General features: G+C 43.8%; 1 protein-coding gene across 4 annotated transcripts in view; it reads left to right on the top strand.

Moving 5' to 3' along the window:
* FRS3 (fibroblast growth factor receptor substrate 3) overlaps positions 1-13,299 on the top strand; it is a 199,696-nt gene that overhangs the window by 58,057 nt on the left and 128,340 nt on the right. Inside the window, exon 3 of one of the 4 annotated variants that reach the window (XM_075853566.1) lies at positions 10,832-10,956. The exons of the other annotated variants lie outside the window; for them this stretch is intronic. The gene's annotated coding sequence lies outside the window, so the exon portion shown is untranslated. The remainder of the gene's footprint in view (positions 1-10,831; positions 10,957-13,299) is intronic. 4 annotated transcript variants of the gene reach the window in all.

The following is a 13,299-nucleotide window of genomic DNA, read 5'->3' as shown; positions in this document are numbered from 1 at the left end:
TGAAAAAAAAAAGTGGTGTGTTTATTCACCCCAGGCAGGCAACGTTTCGATCCATCTCTATGGGATCTCTGTCAAGCAATGACCAACAATCTTAACAGGGTATATATAACCTGGTGTGGTAATACAATCAGTGATTCAACCTGAGTTAACAAGTAGGAACAGGTGATCCATTAGTGGTTACTGTGGTTACTACATAACAACCTAAGTGAGCGTGAGGCATCTGCGCAGAGAGCCCTCTGTTATGACAGTGTGTAAAGCAGTACAGTGTATACAGGGTTTAGTAAACATTGGTGAAGTGGCAGATTTACAATAAAACGTACAGTACAATAAAGACGATACTCACCGTTGGATGACAGTCAATGAAGAGAAATTAACTACATCAGTGTCCCCGGCTGATGTATGCGCGGACGTGATGCATAAGGGGAGGAGACGGGCGATGATAGTATGAACGTACTGCGCATGCGCACCGCTAATATGCGGTTTTCAGTGCGGCAGGGTGAAAGAGGGGAAAAAAAAAGTACCAAGAACGGCGGATAAGACCAGGTAAGTAATCAGAACTAGTGCGTAACCAATTTTCAAGACAATCATACTATCCGCTGCGGTATTCCTGCATACTTAGGCAGATTTGCCATTCAGGAGACTGGGAAAGCTGGGTGACATTCCCCTTTAAAACTATAACACTTATGTCCTATGAAAATAGCAAAAAGGGGGGACACCCTAGGAAGGCCTATTGCTTATTAAAAACCAAGACCCAATTGCACAGAACACAACCCGTCGCAGGGTCCCCACGTGATGGGGTCCACTCCTAGGGGTACAAAGGAAAAAATGGGTAACTCATTCGTGTACACACAAGTGAGTATCCCAACTTCCAGTGTCTGTATAGGGTGGTGGGGTAGATATTGTGGAGGCACTTCCAATTCATGAATGCAAAAACACAGACCAAGTGTAATAAGTATGCTTTAATTATTGAGTTACCGTAAACAGAATATAATGCAAACTATTTGGTCCTGGTATGGCATATCTAGTGACAAAAATAAAGAGTACAGTTGCCAGACTGAAATAAGAGGGGGTAGAACATAATTTGTATGTGTCCAACGGGGGTGAGGGTCAAACTCACGGAAGCAAGCAGGGAAAACTAATCCCTAGAAAATAATAGAGAAATACAATTTGATACAAGCAGTGTAAATGTCAGTACATGTCTAAACCATTAGAGAGCCTAGATAAGCGAGCACATCAGTGGGATCCAAAGGAGTCCTTAGGGTATGTTCACACGAGGGCGTCCGTAACGGCTGAAATTACGGGGATGTTTCAGCCTGAAAACATCCCCGTAATTTCAGCCGTAACGGCATGTGCAGGCGCTTGAACGCTGCGTCAGTTACGGACGTAATTGGCGCTGCTATTCATTGGAGTCAATGAATAACGGCTCCAATTACGGCCAAAAGTGAGAATTCACTTCTTTGACGCGGGCGTCTATTTACGCGCCGTCATTTGACAGCGGCGCGTAAATTACGCCTCGTGGGAACAAACAAACGTCTGCCCATTGCTTTCAATGGGCAGATGTTTGTCAGCGCTATTGAGGCGCTATTTTCGGACGTAATTCGGGGTAAAAACGCCCGAATTACGTCCGGAGTTAGTGCGTGTGAACATACCCTAAACCTAAACCAGCAGCGCCTACCTTGAAAACAACATTAAAGAGGCTCTGTCACCACATAAGTGCCCTATCTCCTACATAAGGAGATTGGCGCTATAATGTAGGTGACAGCAGTGATTTTTATTTAAAAAAACGATGTATTTTTACCACTTTATTAGCGTTTTTAGATTTATGCTAATGAGTTGCTTAATGCCCAAGTGGGCGTATTTTTACTTTAGACCAAGTGGGCGTTGTACAGAGGAGTGTATGATGCTGACCAATCAGCATCATGCACTCCTCTCCATTCATTTACATAGCGTATAGGGATCCTGTTAGATCCTTATGTGCTGTCTTATACTAACACATTAACAATACTGAAGTGTTTAGACAGTCAATAGACATTCCACAGGATGTCTATTCACAATCTCTGAACTTCGTTACTGTCTGTGGTAGTTACAGCAGAGGAAGCGTGATCTCACGAGATTACACGGTAAATGACCGGTTACAATGAGATCACGCTTCCTCTGCTGTAACTACCATAGAAACAGTAACGAAGTGCAGAGATTGGGAATAGACATCCTGTGGAATGTCTGGCCACTGTCTAAACACTTCAGTATTGTTAATGTGTTAGATCCTTATGTGCTATCTTATACTGACAGGATCCCTATGCGCTGTGTAAATGAATGGAGAGGAGTGCATGATGCTGATTGGTCAGCGTCATACACTCCCCTGTACAACGCCCACTTGGTCTAATGTAAAAATACGCCCACTTGGGCATTAAGCAACTCATTAGCATAAATCTTAAAACTCTAATAAAATGGTAAAAATACATCGTTTTTTTTTAAATAGCATTACTGTCACCTACGTTATAGCGCCCCTCTCCTTATGTAGGAGATAGGCCACTTATAATGTGGTGACAGAGCCTCTTTAAGGCCACAGGGTCTAAGGGTCTTCAGCCTGAATATCCATTAGAGTTCCCTTTATTTTTTTTAAAAAGCCACTCTGTCACCACCTCGACGTAGGGGTGGGATGTGGTCGATTATCCTGAATTTTAACTATTTCTCCGTATGGTTCATTTCAGAGAACTGCTTGGAAACAGGCAAGTCTAACCTTTTATTTCTAATGGTGAGGGTATGTTCATACGCACTAATTACAGACGTAATTCGGGCGTTTTTGCCCCGAATTACGTCCGAAAATAGCGCCTCAATAGCGCTGACAAACATCTGCCCATTGAAAGCAATGGGCAGAAGTTTGTCTGTTCACACGAGGCGTAATTTACGCGCCGCTGTCAAATGACGGCGCGTAAATAGACGCCCGCGTCAAAGGTGACCTGTCACTTCTTTGGTTGTAATTGGAGCAGTTATTCATTGACTCCAATGAATAGCAGCGCTAATTACGGCCGTAATGGATGCGGCGTTCAAGCGCCTGCACATGCCGGTACGGCTGAAATTACGGGGATGTTTTCAGGCTGAAACATCCCCGTAATTTCAGCCGTTACGGACGCCCTCGTGTGAACATACCTTGAAACGATGGTTGAGTCGTACCTTTAGTTCTAGGGTGGTCTCCCCAATGTACCACAGTCCGCAGGGACATTCCAGTAAGTAAATCACAAATGAGTTAAAGGTGAGAGAATGCTTGATTTTGTCATCTTGTCCGTAATCGGATGTGTAAAGGAGCGTCCCTTAACCCCTTCCCGACATCTGCCGTATGGGAACGCCATGGAAAGCATGGACTTCACGCAAATTGCCGTACCCATACGCCAAATGTTTGGCACCGGCTCAGAAGCTGAGCCGGTGCCATCATCGCCGGATCTCCGCTGTATCTTACAGCTGACATCCGACTGTAACGGCGGGGACCGAAATTAGCTTCGATCCCCGTCATTAACCCCTTAGTGCAGCGCTCAAACGCGATCGCTGCACTTAAGGTGTTTGCAGCTCATCGGAACCCCAGCAATGTAATTGCCGGAGTTCCGGTGGCTGCAATGGCAACCGAAGGCTTAATACTGGCCTCCCGCTCTTCCTAGCACGGAAACCGGTCGAGATCTGCCCGGCAGCGGAGCCTGATCGGCTTCCGTAGCCGCCGGCAAGATGGCGCCGGCTCAGGAGCTGATCCGGCGTCATCAGCGGTGGAAGTCAGCTGTATGTTACAGCTGACATCTACCTGTAACGGCAGGAAACGGAGCTAGCTCCGATCCCTGCAATTAACCCCTTCGATGCAGCAATCGAAAGCGATTTCTACATCGTAGCTGTTACTAGCAGATCGCCAGCCCTGACATGCAATCGGGACTGGCGACTGCTGCTATGGCAACAGGAGACACAATGGCCTCCTGCTCTGCCATTACGGAAGCCGATTAGGCCCCGCCAGGAGGCGAAGCCTAATCGGCTTGCTGTCAGTGAATAACTGACAGATCGAATACATTGCACTACGTAGGTAGTGCAATGTATTAGAAAACAATTAATCTGACAGCTGGACCTTCAAGTCCCCTAGTGGGACTTGAGAAAAAGTGTAAAAAATAAAAGTTTGAAAACAATAAAAGTTTCAAGTAATAAAATAAAACACAATCCCCCTTTTACTCTTATCAAGTCCTTTATTATTGAAAAAAAATAATAAACCATACGTATCTGGTATCGCCGCTATCTTAACGACCTGAGGTATCAAAATATTATATTTATTGCACTTGGTGAACAGCATAAAAAAAACCTGTAAAAAACTATACTAGAGTTTGTTTTTTGGTTACTTTGCCCTATTAATATAGGAATAAAAAGTGATCAAAAAGTCGCACGTATTCCAAAAATAGTACCTATAAAAACTATAGCTCGTCTCGCAAAAAACAAGCCCTCATACAGTTCCGTCGACAAAAAAATTAGTTATGGTTCTCACAACATGGCGACAGAAAAAATACATTATTTTTACAAAAGTAGTTTTATTGTGCAAAAAGTTGTAAAACATAAAGTGCTATAAATTGGGTATCGCCGGAATCATACTGACGCGCAGAATAACGTGAACATGTAGTTTATAACGCATGGTGAACGCTGTATAAAAAAACCTAAATAAACTATGCCAGAATTGCGTTTTTTTTGTTTACCTCGCCTCCCAAAAAATAGGATAAAAGGTGATCAAAAAGTCGCATGTACTCCAAAATGATACCAATAATAACTACAGCTCGTCCCGCAAAAAACAGCCGTCATACCACTACGTCTATGAAAAAATAAAATTCGTTATGGCTCCAATAAGTCCTGAAATAGAAGAAATGTTCCCGTCGGGGACAACTGCATATTTTTTTGTTTGAAGAGGCAATATATCAAGGACCTAAAATTAGGGAACCAGGAAAGGGAGGGCCCAAACATATCCGCTGGTAGCGAGGGTGCCCGTATTATACCAGGAAACCCTTTCCCAGCAAAATTCCCCCAACTGCAAAGGTGCGGAGTATGGACCAAAAGGGGCATAAGAAAGGACGCCATATATCAGTGCGACACCGGCCTGTGCAGCAAGGATTGGTTCACAGTGTAACACACGTATGGATCATTTTATTATTTTGTTTTTTTTTTACCCCATTATACCACCTGACTATGCCCCTGATGTACTCTGCCCAGCTTACATGTACCCCCACATTATAAACGGAAACACCAGCAATACTCAAACAAAACTACTACCAAGCACAATCCGCTCTCCAAAAGCCAAATGGCGTTCCTTCCCATCTGAACCCTACAGTGTGCCCAAACAGCAGTTTACTTCCACATATATGGCACCGCCATACCCAGGAGAACCCTTTTACCAATTTTTGGGGTGTCTCCAGCGACACAAACTGGGCATGACAGATTTGCCACTGAAATGGCATATCTAGGGAAAAATATAAGTTTTGATTTTTTTTGCACCATCCGCAGAGCATTCATTTATGGAAAAGACCTGTGGGGTGAAATGCTCACTACACCCCTTAACAAATGCCTTGAGGAGTGTAGTTTCCAAATGGGGTCACTTCTCAGGGCTTTCTTTTATTATGTCACATCAGAGCCTCTGCAATTGTGAACCAATACTTTGTAAATCACCGAATTAGGCCTCAATTTCGTATGGTACTCCTTCACTCCTGAGCCTGGTTGAATGTCCAGGCAAAATATTAGGGTCACATGTAGGGTGTTTCTAAAACCGGGAAACACCGCATAATAATTAGAGGGCTGTCTTGTTATGGTGGCACAAGCCGGGCACCACATATTGGCATATCTATGGAAAAAAAATCCCATTTTCACTCTGCATCATCAAGTGCACTCTATAATTTCTACAAAACACCTGCAGGGTTAACATGCTCACTACACCATTAGGTAAATGCATTGAGGGGTGTAGTTTCCAAAATGGGGTCACTTCTGGGGGGTTGCCATTGTTTTGGTCCCACAGGGCCCAGAAACCAATCCAGCAAAATCTGCACTCTAAATGGCGCTCCTTCCCTTCTGAGCCCTGCCGTGTGCCCAAATAGCAGTTTATGACAACATATGGGGTATTGCTGTACTCGGCAGAAATTGCTTTACAAATGTTGGGTTCTTTTTTTTTCCTTTTATTTGTTGAGAAAATGAAAAATTTTGCACTAAAGCTACATCTTATTGAAGAAAAAGGATTGTTTTTATTTTCACTGCCCAATTCTAATTCTATGAAACATCTATGGGGTCTAAATGTTTACTACACCCCTAGATGAATTCCTCAAGGTGTGTAGTTTCCTAAATGGAATCACTTGTTGTGCATTTTCATTGTTTTGTCCCCTCAGGGGCTCTGCAAATATGATATGGCCTCCGCAAACCATTCCTACTAAATGTGATCTCCAAAAGCCAAATAGCGCTCTTTCCCCTCTGAGCCCTGCTGTGTGTCCAAACAGCCATTCATGACCACATGTGGGGTATTGTTTTACTCAGGAGAATTTGCTTTACAAATTTTGCGGTGCTTTTTCTCCTTCAGTCCTTGTGGAAATGAGAAAAAATTAGCTAAACCTACATTTTCTTTGAAAAAATGTAGATTTTTATTTTCAGGGCCTACTTCCAATAATTTCTGCAAAAAACCGGTGTGGTCAAAATGTTCACTACACCTCCTAGATTATTTCATTGAGGTGTGTAGTTTCCCAAATGGGGTCAGTTTTGGAAGATTTCCACTGTTTTGGCACCGCAAGAGCCCTTCAAACCTGACATGGTGCCTAAAATATATTGTAATAAAAATAAGGCCCCAAAATCCACTAGGTGCTCCTTTGCTTCTGAGGCCGGTGCTTCAGTTCAGTAGCGCACTAGGGCCACATGTGGGATATTTCCTAAAACTGCAGAACCTGGGCAATAAATATTGAGTTGCATTTCTCTGGTAAAACTTTCTGTTATAAAGAAAATTTGATTAAATAATAATTTCTGCAAAAAAAAAAATGAAATTTGTAAATTTCACCTCTACTTTGCTTTAATTCCTGTGAAAAGTCTAAAGGGTTACATTTTCTAAATGCTGTTTTGAATAATTTGAGGGGTGAAGTTTTTAAAATGGGTTGACTTTTTGGGGGTTTCTAATATATAAGGCCCTCAAAGCCACTTCACAACTGAAAGTAGCTTTTTGAAATTCTCTTGAAAATGTGAGAAATTGCTGCTAAAGTTCTAAGCCTTGTAACGTCCTAGAAAATAGAATAAAAGGATGTTCAAAAAAAAAACGATGCCAATCTAATGTAGACATATGGGGGATGTTAATTAGCAACAATTTTGTGTTCTATCTGCCTGTCTTACAAGCAGATACATTTAAAGAGGCTCTGTCACCAGATTTTGCAACCCCTATCTGCTATTGCAGCAGATCGGCGCTGCAATGTAGATTACAGTAACGTTTCTATTTTTAAAAAACGAGCATTTTTGGCCAAGTTATGACCATTTTTGTAGTTATGTAAATGAGGCTTGCACAAGTCCAAGTGGGTGTGTATTATGTGCGTACATCTGGGCGTTTTTACTAGCTGGGCGTTGTGAATGGGAGTTAACACCCAGCTTCTGGCAGTGCACAGACACAGAGCGTGTTCTCGAGAGATCACGCTGTGTCGTCACTCACTTCCTGCCCCAGGTCCTGCATCGTGTCGGACGAGCGAGGACACATCAGCACCAGAGGCTACAGTTGATTCTGCAGCAGCATCGGCGTTTGCAGGTAAGTAGCTACATCGACTTACCTGCAAACGCCCAGATGTACGCACATAATACACGCCCAGTTGTACTTTAGAAAGCCTCATTTGCATAAATATAAAAATGGTCATAACTTGGCCAAAAATGCTGTTTTTAAAAAAAAAAACGTTACTCTTCTCTACATTGCAGCGCCGATCTGCTGCAATAGGAGATAGGGGTTGCAAAATCTGGTGACAGCCTCTTTAAGTTGAGAAAAATGCTAATGTTTGCAATTCTTCGCAAAATTTGTTTCTCACAATTAAATACTGAACAGATCGAGCAATTTTTGGCAGTAACAAAGTCCAATGTGTCACGAGAAATCAATTTCAAAATCTCTTGGATAGGTAAAAGCATTCCGACGTTATTACCACATAAAGTGAAACATGTCAGATTTGAAAAATGAGGCTCTGTCAGGAAGGTCAAAAGTGGCTAAAGAGGGAAGGGGTTAATCATGTAATGGCAATTCACACAGGATAAACAGGGATAGCACCCTGTTACTTGCTGTCAAACGTTGTCCTGTTTTTTTGACCTTGGGCTCAAAGGATGCCCTATTCAGTCTGTCAATGAAATTCTTTGAGATTCCACCACTATACTCTTACAGACGTTCAAATTCAGGTACATGTCTAAGGCTCCTGTGAAGAATAGGCCAATGTCTCCTTATGATAGCATTCTTGTTGCTTTGTTCAGTATAAGTGGATATAAATGGGACGTTAATCGTTTAGTCACTGTAGTGTTTGTGTTGTCAGGGAGGAGTGTGTCTCTAGAGATGGTAGTGGTTCCTTCCATGTTGGTTTTTACAATGGATTTTGTGCAACCTCTCTGTCTAAAATTATTGCCTATATCCCTAAGGCCCCATGCACACGAATGTAAAAACGCCCGTTATCACGGGCCGTAATTACGGGCCCATAGACTTCTATTGGCCACGGGTACCTCTCCGTATGCTTACGGGAAGGTGCCCGGGCCGTTGAAAAATATAGAACATGTCCTATTTTAGGCCGTAATTACGGCACTGGCAGGCCCATAGAAGTTTATGGGGCTCCCGTAATTACGGGTGTGCACCCGTAATTACGTCAGAGTTGCTAGGCGACGTCAGAGGATAGTCACTGTCCAGGGTGCTGAAAGAGTTAAACGATCGGCAGTAACTCTTTCAGCACCCTGGACAGTGACATCCGATCACAATATAAATCAACTAGTAAAAAAAATAAGCTCATACTTACCCAGAACTCCATGCTTCTTCCTCCAGTCCGACCTCCCGGTATGACGTTTCAGCCCATGTGATTGCAGCCAATCACAGGCTGCAGCGGTCACATGGACTGCTGCGTCATCCAGGGAGGTCGGGCTGGATGTTGAAAGAGGGACGCGTCACCAAGACAACGGCCAGGTAAGTATGAATTTCTTTAACTTTTACCTCGGAAAGGGCTGTCCCTTCTCTCTATCCTGCACTGATAGAGAGAAGGGGCTACCGATTAGTGCAGTGCAATTTTGCAGCGAAAACGTGCCCGTGAATACGGGTGACACTGGACCCGTATTTATGGGCACGGGTCCGTAAATACTGGTGCAATACGGGTCGAATACGTGTGACCAAGGACCCGTATTTACGGGAGGAAAAAAATACGTTTGTGTGCATGAGGCCTAAGTCTGAGCGTGGCAGTTGAATCATCAGTGACTATCCTTTTCACTGAGTAATTGGCTGTAGGGGAGTGAGCTCACCATGCCTCGTGGGTGATTACTATCGAACCTCAAAAGGTTGTTCACATCTGTGGGTTTAAAAAATAAGTCCGTAGATAAATGATTTTATGATAAATGATACATTTTGGATCTTGATCAACCTTCTGGTAGATCGTATTCTCCTGTAACTGCCTCCTGATTTCCATCACATAATCATTGGTGTCCTGGACAACTATGGCTCCCCCTTTGTCAGCTGGCTTAATAATATCCTTGTTTTTGCTATTTTCATAGGACAGAAGTGTTATAGTTTTAAAGGGGAATGTCACCCAGCTCTCCCAGACTCCTGAATGGCAAATCTGCCTAATTATGCAGGAATACCACAGTGGATAGTATGATTGTCTTGAAAATTGGTTACGCACTAGTTCCGTTTACTTACCTGGTCCTGTTATCTGCCATTCTTGGTACTCCGTTTTTTTTCTTTCACCCTGCCGCACTGAAAACCTCATATTAGCGGTGCGCATGCGCAGTACGTTCGTACTGTCATCGCCCGTCTCCTCCCCTTATGCATCACGTGCGCGCATACGTGAGCCGGGGACGCTGATGCAGTGAGTTTCTCTTCATTGATTGTCGTCCAATGGTGAGTATAGTCTTTCCTGTACTGTACATTTTATTGTAGATCTGCCACTTCACCAATGTTTACTAAACCCTGTATACACTGTACTGCTTTACACACTGTCATAACAGAGGGCTCTCTGCGCAGATGCCTCACGCTCACTTAGGTTGTTATGTAGTAACCACAGTAACCACTAATGGATCACCTGTTCCTACTTGTTAACTCAGGTTGAATCACTGATTGTATTACCACACCAGGTTATATATACCCTGTTAAGATTGTTGGTCATTGCTTGACAGAGATCCCATAGAGACGGATCGAAACGTTGCCTGCCTGGTGAAAAAAGTGGTGTGTTTATTCACCCCAATCTCCTTGGAGTGCTGCCTCTTAATTTTTTTGGGGGGATTTCATTAACAAGGGTTCCTAGCCTCAACCTAAGAGGCCTGCACCCACTGCTGTCGCTGTACTGCTTTATTCCTTTTCTCATAAAAAAAAAAAAATTTTCACACACACACACACACACACACACACACACACACACACACACACACACACACACACACACACACACACACACACACACACACACACACACACACACACACACACACACACACACACACACACACACACACTATTATGCACATTGGCTTTAAGTGTCGTAAACATTTAATAGTTTTTAAATTAAACTCACGGATGGTATTGTGTCTTTGAGCTTGATTACAATGATCCAAAGAGCCCTGACACCTGTGATAATTTGTTTGCCAGGTGTGCCCAATCAAAAACTCTAAGAAGGACGTTCCACATTATTAAGCAGGCCACAGGTTCAAGCAATATGGGAAAGGATCTCTCTGCTGCCGAAAAGCGTGAAATAGTGCAATACCTTGGACAAGGTATGAAAACATTGGATATTTCAAGAAAACTTAGGCGTGATCATCGTACTGTGAAAAGATTTGTGGCTGATTCAGATCAGACGGGTTCGTTCAGATAAAGGCATAATGAGGAAGGTTTCTGCCAGACAAATTAATAGGATTAGGAGAGCAGCTGCTAAAATGCCATTGCAAAGCAGCAAACAGGTATTTGAAGCCGCTGGTGCCCCTGGAGTCCCGCGAACCTCAAGGTGTAGGATCCTCCAGAGGTTTGCAAGTGTGCATAAAGCTATTATTTGGCCACCCCTAAACAATGCTCACAAGCAGAAACGTTTGCAGTGGACTGAGAAATACATGAAGACTAATTTTCAAACAGTGTTTACTGATGAGTGCCGTGCAACCCTGGATGGTCCAGATGGGGTAGTGGATGGTCGGTGAATGGCCACCATGTCCCAACAAGGTTGCGACGTCAGCAAGGAGGTGGCGGAGTCATGTTTTGGGCTGGAATCTAGGAGAGAGCTGGTAGGCCCCTTTAGGGTCCCTGACGGTGTGAAAATGACCTCTGCAAATTACGTAGAGCTTATGACTGACCACTTTCTTCCGTGGTACAAAAAGAACCGTGCCTTCCGTAAATTATCTTAGTGCATTGTCATGCATGATCTCATGCTGCAATACACTTTTTCAGTATGTTCACACGCAGAGTCAAAAACGTCTCAAAATACGGAGCTGTTTTCAAGAGAAAACAGCCCCTGATTTTCAGCCGTTTTTTTGAGCAACTAGCGTATTTCTCGGCGTTTTCGCTGTGATTTTTACAGCTGTTTTTGGAGCTGTTTTTAATAGTCTATGAGAAAACGTCCCAAGTGTCCTGCGTTTCTTTTGACGAGCCGCCATTTTACGCACCGTATTTTGACAGCGACGTGTAAAATGACAGCTTGTCTGCACAGAACATCGTAAGACCCATTGCAAGCAATGGGCAGATGTTTGCCAACGTATTGGAGCCGACTTTTCAGGCATAATTCGAGGCGTAAGACGCCTCCATTACGCCTGAAAATTGGTCGTGTGCACATAACCGAACATTGTGTGAGGGACAAAGGTGATTTTGTGAGGGGACAGTAGCCCTTGTATCTGTTTCTCTCCACATCTTGAACAGTGAGGGAAAACATACATGGTTATTACTTTTATTTTAATGTAGTGATCACTATGATTGGATCTCATAGTGAGCACCAAGATCAGGAACCAAAACTATTAACTCCTGATCACTGCTCTAAGAACAGAGCTGGTAGCAACAGCTCATTCTTACAACAGGAGCTGTCGTTTAGACACTTCCCGCCGGCTCTGTCTAAACTAACAGCATGTGACCGCTATGATTGGCTGTCACCGCAGAGACAATGTTGGGAGGAAATTGTCCGGTCCTGATGGCTCCTCTAAGAACCGGGCCTAATACTTACAGCCGGTTTTTAATGCAAACTTCATCAGGGTGCCGCTAAACCTCCCCCCCCCCCCCTACTACAGCGACGCCAAGACGTCGCTGTAGACTGAGTACCTGCACCACCTGCTGTCAAAAGACGATGGGTGGTCGTGAAGGGGTTAAACCCAATCAAGCTCCATCTTCAATACAATGATGCCAGGGTAGTTGGAGGAAGACTGTCCCTCTTTACAGAAAAAGGCACTAGATATCCGCTACCCAGTAACTTACCCAAGAGGGTTATAAGATTGAGTTTTCCCTCTCTTCCCCAGATAGATATCTCTTAACCAGTCTTCTGACAACGAGTCTGCAGAAGAACCTGCTTAAAGAGAATCTTTCACCTTCCCATACATGTGCATCATGTTATGGGCAGAGCTGCACAAACCCTAGGGCACTTTTACATTTTTTTTTCTACCCTCCGTTATTTAGATATCTGTGCCGTTATATTTGGCGCCCAATATTTAAATAACTGCCTGAACTGTCAATCGGGCGTGTACTGGCAAGGGGGCGTGTTACTATTGCTGTGACTGTCCAATCAGATATGGAGAGTGAGGGAGAGCACTCCAACTTTCAACTGGCAAGGGGGTGTGTCACTGCTACGGACAGTGTAAGAGCTAGGTAGCGCTTGCACTGTCCTACCAGACACATCTCCTTGCAAGTTTGGCAGACAAAGTACAAGACTGATCTCTCAAGAGATGAGACTGCGCATGCACGCTCTCCTCTCCACAGCACTTACACTGTCTGTAACAGTGACATGCCACCTTGCCAGTTCGGCAGAAGACTGATCTTGAAAGCTGAAGAGAGAGCATGCGCATGCACTCTATCCTCTATCCTCACTCTGCATATGTATGGGGAGGTGAAAGGTTCTCTTTAAAGGTGTGAAAGATCTCCTATCCTTTAAA

Source organism: Rhinoderma darwinii, chromosome 2 (genome assembly GCF_050947455.1).
Source record: "Rhinoderma darwinii isolate aRhiDar2 chromosome 2, aRhiDar2.hap1, whole genome shotgun sequence".
In the NCBI taxonomy this organism is placed as follows: domain Eukaryota; kingdom Metazoa; phylum Chordata; class Amphibia; order Anura; family Rhinodermatidae; genus Rhinoderma; species Rhinoderma darwinii.
The sequence above is the reverse complement of the archived record's forward strand: the minus strand, read 5'-3'. Positions and strand labels throughout refer to the sequence as shown.